Source organism: Mastomys coucha, unplaced genomic scaffold (assembly GCF_008632895.1).
Source record: "Mastomys coucha isolate ucsf_1 unplaced genomic scaffold, UCSF_Mcou_1 pScaffold14, whole genome shotgun sequence".
Classification (NCBI taxonomy): domain Eukaryota; kingdom Metazoa; phylum Chordata; class Mammalia; order Rodentia; family Muridae; genus Mastomys; species Mastomys coucha.
The window spans coordinates 93,121,755-93,132,733 of record NW_022196896.1 but is presented as its reverse complement, the minus strand read 5'-3'; the positions used below and the strand labels follow the sequence as shown (position 1 = coordinate 93,132,733).

Sequence of the window (10,979 nt, the reverse complement as noted above, 5' to 3'; positions counted from 1 at the left end):
CTCTAATTGGCCATAGGCTATTCTCATCCCTACACGTATGCTTGTTCTCAAAATGGAGACAGTCACACTCATGCTCTCTGAAGCCCCCAACACAAGCTAGAAAACAGCCCTCCCCACCAATAGGATCCCTACTGATTCCACCAGTGTCCTATTTACCTCTGAAGGAAGCATTGCTTCTTAAATTTACTGAATGTTTTACTAAACTATATTGTAATATTTGGGAAATGTGTAAAATTCTTAGGGATAAGGCCTGATGGATTATCACCAAGTGAATTATCACTACTAGTCCCTACAAGCATCTTCATACCTTAACCCTAGTCCTAACCCTAACTTTAATACCCATCCTTCTTTCCTTCCTGTCTTCTAAAGTCATTAGTTACTTCTTGTAAAAGTAGCTTTTATTTATCTGATGTAATCGTCATCTCAGAGGTTTACTGCTAAATAAGCTCATCCTTTCTAGCTCTTTCTAAACTCAGGATAGTTGGTTCAGCTCAGCTGTTCTGGCCCAAACTCCTCTCCACACTGACTGATTCAATCTGACTTCTCTTAGCTTCTCACTGAATTGTTCTGCTTGACCTCAAACTAACTCTGGCAATCTGTTCTAATCTTCTGGCTCCTTCTCACTCTCTGGCTCACTCTGTCTTCACCTATGTTTAGCTTGTTCTCTCTGCAACCTGTCTCTGTAAAATTGCCTCTGAACTCCACAAACTGAACTACCACAAACTCACCTCCACTATACTGCTTCTCAACTCACTGACTCAACAGCACTGACTGTACTGACTCCTGACTGCTGGGATTAAAGGATCACACCACCATGACTGGATCTAAGCTTTTCTCTACCTGGAACGTGATCTGTTCAGGCTGGCCTTGAACTCAGAGATCCACTTGTCTTCGTCTCCTGGGATTAAAGGCAAGTCTGTATTCCAGCCAGAGTAGCAATAGTGCTGAGTTAAAATTCCTCTATAACTTTTAATTGGTATTCAATTTTATGCAAATTGAACATAAGGATATGTTGGTTTTTATGAATTTTTAACTCAAAAGTATGTGAGACTGACTTGCCTTGTCTCAGCTGCCTGTCATTTCTCCATTTTCACTGCCATAGAGCATTCCACTGTATGAATATGCCATGCAATATACATAATACTAATCCAGGTGGATATTTTGATGGACTTCAGTTATACACTATACTGAATAATGATGCCATCATGGGTGTGTATATGCATTTATATGCATCTATGTGCATATTTTATAGAGTATACATATACCTAAAAATGGAATTGTTGGCTTTTAAAGTAGACATATGTTTAGCATGCCTTTATCTTTTTGTTCTGGAGATTATTTTTCATTTTAATTTTCAGAAGAACAATCTCACTTTCAAAAGCTTCATTTGCCAGTTGGTTCTTGGAACTTGCTTAAAAAGTGTGGAATGACAGCAAGCTCATGAGGAGGCACTGTTCTTGGAATCTGTACTCTCCACTGTCCTTAGTAGGATGTGATAACCAAGGACTACTGGCCAAGAGTCTGACCAATCAGGACCCCCTCTTCTTTTGCCACAGCCCCCTCTCTTGATGTGGCACCCAAGGGTACTATGTGCCCTTCCACGCCACCGTCTGGGATTTTCTGTCCCTTTCTTACTCCCTTCTTGCCAGAATTACATACTACAGTACCAGAACTACACAATGAAGCAAGCTCTGAGCAATTTTAATCACTATGAATGTCCTTCCTTAAGAAATACTACACCCCGTCTCCAAGAAAAGCAGCAGCTGATCATGCCAAGAATCTGGCTGACTCCAGTACCACAGGGCTTATGATCTCCTCCACAAGACAGCATTCCTTAGCACTGGTCCCAGCCGGATGGGATCCATGCCCTGGATGTGGCATGACCCTTAACAAGGTAACTGTAAGAGCAAAAGAGGAAAAATAACACCCTTCTCCCATTTACCCAGGGATTGAATTTATGAGTGTTAAAAAAACAATATTGCTTAAAGACTTAGTGATAAAAGCCATTCAAATGAAAAACAAGACAGACAAACCTGCATTACCCCACCCGGTTCATTATCAATGGTTTAGCACCCACCTATTCTTAAGCAGAAATATTTGACAACATTTCAGAACACTTATGGTAGATCTTTATTCCTCAGCTAATATGTTTTATTTTTAACTGAACATCCTTTGAAAACCCATTCACTCACCACTGTTGGTCTCTGTTAAGAGCAGCTAATGACTTCTCTTTAGAGTGAGACTGTGCAACTGAAATTACTTTTAAGCCTCCCTTTTCTTTTTCTGGAAGGTAAATCAGTTTCCTTCTGTCAATAAGGCTGAAGATTGGGTTCTAATAGTTGACTATATATTCATCAACAGCCTCTGGGCTAGCTATTCCAATTCTGAGTGCTGAAATTTGGAAAGTGGTGCCAGTCTCAAGCAGTTTGACTATAATAAATGCTGAATTCTGTAACATTTGTCTATCTACTTCATAGAAGAAATAAAAATAGTTGCTTTGACATCATTATTGTTAGGAACTGGAGATCCCACAGAGGCCTAACAGATGAGTTCTAGGTACCATAGAGCCCATTTCCTAAATTTATCAAGAAACAAATAGATAAACACCGACAATTATAAAAACTATAAGTACAATTTCTGTACTAAATAATGACTCATTGGGAGAATACTTAAATTAAGATAAAAATCTTTCTAAAGATGTCATATATGGATTAAAATCTAAATGATCTGAGATGGCAGCTACCAAGGGATTTTTAACCCAGCAACACAGCTGCTCTGGCAAGGGATCACATCCAAAGATATGATCCAGCCAGAATGCAGACATACTCTTGATTACAGTATAATCTGGCTAAAATATAGGTACACCATTAGTATGGACCTTCAATCCCTAAAAATAAAAGTAAGGTTAGTTTATAGAAGAAAACAGCCATGTTTGAAAGTTATGTCTAAGTTCAGGGGGCAGGCAAAGTGATGAATCAGGGAAAGATTTGACAGAATGAGTCAGAGATAGGATACTCCCAACTCTTAGGAGAAGAGTGGAAGAAGAGAGGCTTCTTAAAAGCAGTGAGAAAGGAAAAAGGTATGTGCTGGGTTGTGTGTGTCTATGGCAGTTTTACCAGAACAGTTTTACAGGGATAGGCTATAGAGGGAACAAGCTAAATACAAGTGAAGACAAAACTACCCAGAGAAAGAGAAGGAGCCAGAAGATGAGAACAGATTGCCAGAGTTAGTTTGAGGCCAGGCAGAGCAATTCAGTCGGAAGCCAAGAAAAGTCAGATTGAATCAGACAACTTGAAAGGTTAGATTTTTTTGAGGCTATAAGCTTCCAGGCTTAGGTCTAGGAAGTGTTAAAACAGAGAAAGAAATGCTCTGGGCTCAGCCCAGGCCATGTATTTGCACAGCTTGGGTATAGCTCTCATCTCATTACTTCATCTGAGGAAATAAAATTGACATTTACAGTGCACAGGAAAGTATCCCAGGTGGAGCAGCAGCAGGCTTGGATGAGAAGGTAAGGACAAATGCAGCATGGCCAACAGAGAGCAATGGGGGGCTTAGACAGAGGTGGAGAATAGAAGAAGCTCAGCATTATAGGCCCTCGTTTGGGGTTTTCGAAGTTCCATGTGAGTATTCCTTCCGTGGCTGATCACATGTATGATGGTCTCTGGATGATGAGTGTCAGACATATACCATTTGGTCATTGTGTGCTCTTCTAGATCCTGGTTCCAAATAAACCCAAGATCTCCACCCTTCATACTCATAGTACCCTATAAGTCCTTTTCTTCCCTGAGCCCCATTTCCTCTGAAAGATACCCTATTAATCACATGTATAAGCTGACTTTTTTTTAATAAATTTATTTGTAAGATATCTGTGGATACACACTCACATAGAGGTCTGAAAACAACTTGTTGGTGGCTTCTCTCTATCATAGGGGATAGAAGGATCAATCTCTTGGATCATCACAATTGGCAGGGAATGCTTGTACGCATTGATTCCCTGTGCCATCCTGATAACATGTTATTCTATTCTATTATAAGTGAATAAATAACACACCATACTCATATATTTTCACACACAATTACATTCCTTTGGCCAATGGGAAGCAATAATTAAAAGCTTAAGGCTTGGATTGCAGTGAAAATTGGTTCTATTTATGATTCTTGACTCTTTTCCTAGATGTATCTAAAGTACTGTTTTGGGTCTCTTGAGTCTTTTTGTCTGTAAGGTGGAAATGATACCTGCCTGAAAGTTGTCATATCATTAGAAGAGATAGCATACATTAACTTTCAATGGGTGACTGTTAATAATGATACTACTTTTTAAAAGCACTATAAAATCTTTCAGTAAAAAAAAAACCAGACATTACCTCTTACCTCTCCATTTATTTAGCTTTATATTAAACCTCCTTGAAGCTAAAAAACAATTGCCAGCCATCACACCCCTAGTTAGTAATAATCCAGCTCTCCCTAGGCAAAACTCTAAAGTGGAACAACTCACCCCTTTAGCACCCGCTGTGGTTTTGATCTTGGGCTGTGCAAACTACATAATCATTATCTGGATCAATCACAGATGTGGTCTTATTCCTGAGGAGACAAATTGAGATTGGAATAGTGTGTGGTTTAACAAATTTTGCCCTGTAGAGCTTAGGATATTCCGAATCATGAACTCTATTTACAGGAAAAAGTCAATAAGAAGACATGATTTTCACATAGATTTCATCCAAATGGGAATTGTGACCTGCAGACAGATCAGACAAGGAAATAAACTGGACCAGCTTTTCTAAAATCCAAGGCAATGGGGGATATTTCTCATTCAAACCACAGCTAGTATTTCGATCGCCAGCAACACCTTTGCTCCCAGAATGTATAAAGGAGTAGTGTAGCAACCGTTCTGTTTCAAGACTTTACTCCTTAAATAGCACCCCTCTTGAAGAAGATACAAAATACATATTTACACTTTGAGGAAGTAGTCCCATGAGTTAATGTGCACCCATCTGGGTTCTTTGATGAATAATTGAGAGAAGAAAATAAAATTCGTTTCTGATACTGAGCTGCTCAGTGTCCCTCTTCTTCAAAGCTCTCATTACAAAATGAAAATACATTTTCTACAACTCCTCTTTACTTACAAGAGTGCACTTACCACAGGTAAAACCACATCATTCAGCCGGGCAGTGGTGGCACACACCTTTAATCCCAGCAATTGGGAGGCAGAGACAGGAGGATTTCAGAGTTCGAGGCCAGCCTGGTCTACAGAGTGAGTTCCAGGACAGCCAGGGCTATACAGAGAAACCCTGTCTCGAAAAACCAAAACAAAAAAACAAACAAACAAACAAACAAAAAAACCACATCATTCACTTTGTGCTCTTGATCTTTTAAATATTGCTCTCACTGTACTGGCTTTCCAGTCTGCTGGGTAGCTGGGTTTCCTACTTTACTCTAGGGATACACACTCAGCCAAAATAGGTGTTCATTCAAGTTCTCCCTCCCTCTTTCCGTCCCTCCACCAGCTTTCAGAAAGGACAAATGGTACAGCCACTACAATTTGCCATCTTATCCTACAATCTTAAAGCTATTTATCTAATGTGCTTTATATATTCTGACACTAACCACATTTATTGTACAGCACTCCCTGCAAAGAATAGGGCACATTTCTTCCTTTTTTCACCTAGAATCCTCTCCCCACTTTTCCCTTGTAACTTCTTTCTTCCTTTGATTGTCAACCCAATTATGAGATTTTGGGTGCTAGGTTGGAGGGAGTCATCTGTTCCATCTGGTGTGTGGCTCTGCAATGAGGACATCTCAGGTCCCCTCCCAGGAACTTAGGAGGCAGAGACTTGCTAAGTCTCCCCTCTTCTGCCACCCAACAAAGAAAGTGTAGGACCTAGCCATTATTGTTTACTTTATTTTTGCCAGTGATTACCAATAATAAGATAACAAAACAAAACAAAACAAAAAGCTTCCACTCTGTCCATCCCTTAGTCTTCTGCTAGAACAGGGATATGCAAACTATTATCCACATATGCAGTTTTGTTTGAGCCCAAACCATGCCAGTCTTGTTTCCTCTGCTAGTTCCCTCAGTTTAGCAGATACAGAGGGTCACTCCATCTTCTTCCTTTCCTGTCTACCAGGTCTTCTCTTTTTCCCTGCGAGCCTTTGAATTGAGCTTCATGACTCCATCCTTGAACTCCTGCTTGCCAATGATGGCCTCTAATGGGATCCCTGTTTCCTCAAAGTGCTACAGCTGGCTCAGTAACTTGGGGTTCTTGTAGAGATGCTCAGCTTTGATCCCAGCATCCCACAGCTCTGAGCCAAGCTTCAGCCTCTCCTCCTGTAGGTTGCTCTATCCAGATGCCAGAAGCACCCATGCCTCTGGGATCCATACCCTCTCTTCCAAAGCAGTGGTTCTTAACCTTCATAATACTACAACCCTTTAATACAGCTTCTCATGCTTTGATAACCCCCAGCCATAAAATTATTTTCATTGCTACTTCCTAACTGTACTTTAGCTACTGTTATGAATTGTAATGTAAATATCTGATATGCAACCCCTGTGAAAGGATTATTCAACCTTCAAAGAGGCTGTGGCCCACAGGTTGAGACGACAGGTTGCTCCAAAGCCTCTAGTCTTTGCTCAATAATGGAGAAAACCACCTCAACTCCAAAGCTGAGCCCTATATATCGTACCCTGCATCCTTTGGGGTCAATCATGCCTTCGAGCCAATTTTTATGTACTCCAGAAGCTATACTGTTATACTGTCCACACCTAGAGACCAGTTCTATGCCTGGGTTGGGGTCTGTAGGAGCATGACCTCAGTGACCCCAGTAGAGTATGTAATCAGACACTTAAGGAAGGCTCATGTCAAAGGAGAGTTTGTCATCAATGTCAAACAGGGTGAGGTACTCAAATAACAACTTTAGGTCTTCTAATCCATTCAAGGCCTGCTTATTTGGGAACAGTTTAAGATCCTAGTACAGGACATCCCACCATGCTGCAGAACAGAGTCCCCAGTGCTGTTGGCTGCTTCAGGTGCAAAGTCCTTCTTCCACCATCCCATTCTTCCTTTCCTTCCAGGATACCTCACCCAGCTTGTCCACTGGGGAGCAGATACAGTACAGAACTTGCTATCAGGAACACCACAGATACCAAATGTCCCATCTAGGATGCACAGATCCTTAACCTTGACCAGGGAGTTGCCTATCTGAAGTGAACTCCAGATCATGCACATTGATCTTCTGACACTTTGAATCAGGGATCAGAGATATGAACTAGCAGGCAATGTCAAAATTACACTGGCAGAACTCACTATAATGGCCTTGGGGCATAGTTGGGTTAACCTGTTCATATACCTTAGCTATGTGATAGTGCTTAATGGTGATCAGTTTATTCATTGCCAAATATGGAACAAAGGGATAGTGAGGTCATAAAAAAGAGACAGCAGTTGATTCTTAAATATGCTCGGCATCACCTACTCCATGGCATTTGAAGCAGCAGATGGTGGCATCAAACATCATCATCTCTATAACTCTCATTCTCCTTGGAATGTAGTCCTTGCAGGGTTTGAGCACAAACTTCGGTCTCATTTCATCATGGCCTAGCTGTGTCTTCAGTTTCAAGTCTTTCGGCCGCCACCTCCTCCAGTTGCTTGGTGATGGCTTTCTGCTGCTTAAGACACAGTACATGTGCTCCCTGAGGTCACAGAAACTTCCCTAGATCAGCACCATCTACCATCATGCCTGCCAGCTGGAACTGACTGCTGTCTAAACCAACCTTGGTGGACTCACAGTTACCTTTATTGACAAGAAGTCAGTCTTTCTAAGTCTGTGTTACCAGAACCCCATTTTTTATTCTCTCTTCAATGCTTTTGTCAGGTTTCCAAGAGGACAGGAATGAACTCCAATTGATTCACCTACTAACACTTGTGGTAGTACCACATTACCACATTACTGGTGCATACTGTAATATATGACATGCTCAAAACAATGAGCAGTATAGATGAGATAAGTTACAGCTGTTGCCATATAGGGTCAGTAGCCATGTATGCAAGGCTGTTATATAAGCCAGGGAAATAAAGGAAAATGCTGGTTGCTTTAAGACTTAAGGCCAAGAGTTTCAAACAGAAGACAAGTATTCTGTCTGAACCACGTTAAAAAAGGATTAGCATGTGGCAGAGCTTAACCATGTGGTAAGCCACTGTGCCTTTGCTGTCTTCTGTCATTCTCCTGAGCTTTGGTAAGCATCTAAAAAAATCCTCAGCAAATGGTGCAGTTACACATAAGGAACACTTGGAAGATTTGGGCAGTCCATCAGCTGCCACTGAGAACACAAATCCTCAGCTGTTGCCCCCTCCCCCTTCACAAGTCAGTGTCACATAGCCCCATATGTGGGTCAAGAAGGAGAGCTCCATTCTAATTCTGATTACCATATTAAATTAAACCAGCATCATAATTTCGAAAGGCCTGTAAATTATTTTTCCATAAGTGTTTTCAGTGTATGACTATTAAATACCTAGATGACAAACATATACATTGGTCTAATAGAACTGTTCTTAAAATGTATATTGCACCTAATCAAATATGCAAAGAAAAGTTACTAAGTAAGAAGGAAATTATGCACGTCTTTCCTTCTCCCTCCCTTCCTGTGTTCATTAAGTTTTAGGCCCAATTGTTCCATGTTTTATATATATATAAAACATTTATATATAAATATATATATATATATATATATATATATATATATAACTAAACATTTTATTTGGGGATAAATTAAGACAATAGTGAAGAATAAAATCTAGAGGGCTCCCTTGTATCTTATTGTTTCCTCCAATCAGAATACCTTACATTAGTAGATTCCCTTTGTGGTTTTGAGATTTCATGTCTGCTGGGCTTTACCACGACCCAGCTGTGCCTTGTATTACTATAATGTATCCCTCTGTGTATGTGTGTGTATTTGTGGGCATAGCTTGCATGTGGATGTCAGAAGATAAGTTGGTGGAGTTCGTTCTCTTCTTCTGCTTTAACTTGGATTCTAGGATTGGAACCCAGGTCATCAGGTTTACATGGCAAATACTAACCACTTAGCCATCTCACCAGCACTGTGAGTGGTTATCAGTAAAGCACTTTGTACTGTGTGTGTTACTGTTAACAAGTCAGTATTGGTACAATCGTTTTTTAGCCAATGTCTCCTTTACCCCATCGCTGTCTTCATCTAATTTCCTTATGTCTCTCTGGCTGTCAGTTTCTCAAACTTCCCTTACTTTTGGCAACATTGATAATTTAAAAATATTCCTATCAGATATTTGTAGACTAGCCCTTGATTTGGGTCCAATTCATGTTTTCTTCTGAATTAAACTGGGCTATGGGGTTGAGGTGGTTAAGAAATACCTCAGCTACATGGTCAAGCTTAATAAAATAGTGAAGGAATGGTGACACATACCCTTCAGTTCATAAGAGAAACTACTTATGACTCCAAGAAGAAAAACTCACACCCACGCATTATTCTCTATGAATCCACAAATTTGTGATATATATTTGGTAACAAAAGGACTTGAATGTATAGCAACCACAAGCCTTTTGTTTAGCTTGAAAATAAGTTCTTCCTATTTCCAATTTTGAGCATTCAAGGTTTTAGTTTAGAAATTGTCATTATTTGTTGCCATGACTAATGTCAAACCATTTAGATGAGTTAACAAAACATAAAGATTTATTTTGTTCTTTCTGATCTTCACTTGAGTCTAAAAATAATAGGTTTTTTTTTTCCTTGAAAAAAGTGAAGTTCCCTTGCCCATCAACCCTTTCAAGATTTTTAGGGCTTTTTTACAAAACAAAGAGTTACTATAAACTGTGAATATATAACATAATTGAAAGAGCATATTCAGAGCCAGGCGGTGGTGGCTCACGCCTTTAATCCCTTGGGAGGCAGAGGCAGGCGGATTTCTGAGTTCGAGGCCAGCCTGGTCTACAGAGTGAGTTCCAGGACAGCCAGAGGTATACAGAGAAACCCTGTCTCAAAAAACCAAAAAAAAAAAAAAAAAAAAAAAAAAAAAAAAAAAAAAGAAAGAAAGAAAAAAAGAAAGAAAGAAAAAGAGCACATTCAGTGCTGAAAATCCCAAAGGAAAACAAACCAGTGGACAGTTGTATGCTATTTAGAAAAGTTGTAATTCTAGCATAAACAACACTATCTGTACTATGTCATTTATAAGCCATATTTATATTTATATTTATATTTATATTTATATTTATATTTATATTTAGAAGCCATATTCTTAACTAAAAACAAAATCAAATTCTCTGGAAGTTGGAAGGGGAGCAGTGCCAGAGACCTGGCATGAGAGAAGCTACAGGATGTCTGGGATGGTGGGTAGGAGGGGGGGCGACTCTGACTGAGACTCCTAGCAATGAGGGATATGGATCCTGAAGTGGCTACTTCCTATAGCCAGGCAAGACTCCTAGTGGAGGGATAAAGACACCAACCCACCCATAAGACCTTTGACCCAAAATGTGTCCTGTCTACAAGATGTGAGGGACAAAGATAGAGCAGAGATGGAGGCTATGGCCAATCAATGGCTGGTTCAAGCTGAGAGCCATGCCATGGGCAAGAACCAGTTTTTGACACTATTAATAATACTCTGTTGTGCTTGCAGACAGGAGCCTAGCATAACTGTCCTCTGAGAGGCTCCACCCAGCAGCCAATGGAAAGAGATGCAGAGACCCACTGCCAAACATTAGATGGAGCTGGGTGAGTCTTAATGGAAGAGTTGAGGGAAGGATTGAGGAACTCGAAGGGAACAGGAACTTCACAGGAAGATCAACAGAGTCAACTAATCTGAACCCTTAGGGGCTCCCAGGAACTGAATCACCACCCAAATAGGGGGTACAGGCTGGACCTAGGCCCCCCTACACATATGTAGTAGATGAGCAGCTTGGTCTTCATGCAGGTACCCCCAACAACTGGGCTGTCCCTGAATTGCCTGCCTGCCTGCCTG

General features: G+C 40.4%; 1 pseudogene; it reads right to left on the bottom strand.

Annotated features, from left to right (window-relative positions):
• Positions 1–6,118: 6,118 nt before the first annotated feature.
• LOC116089457 overlaps positions 6,119–10,979 on the bottom strand; it is a 7,177-nt pseudogene continuing 2,316 nt past the window's right edge.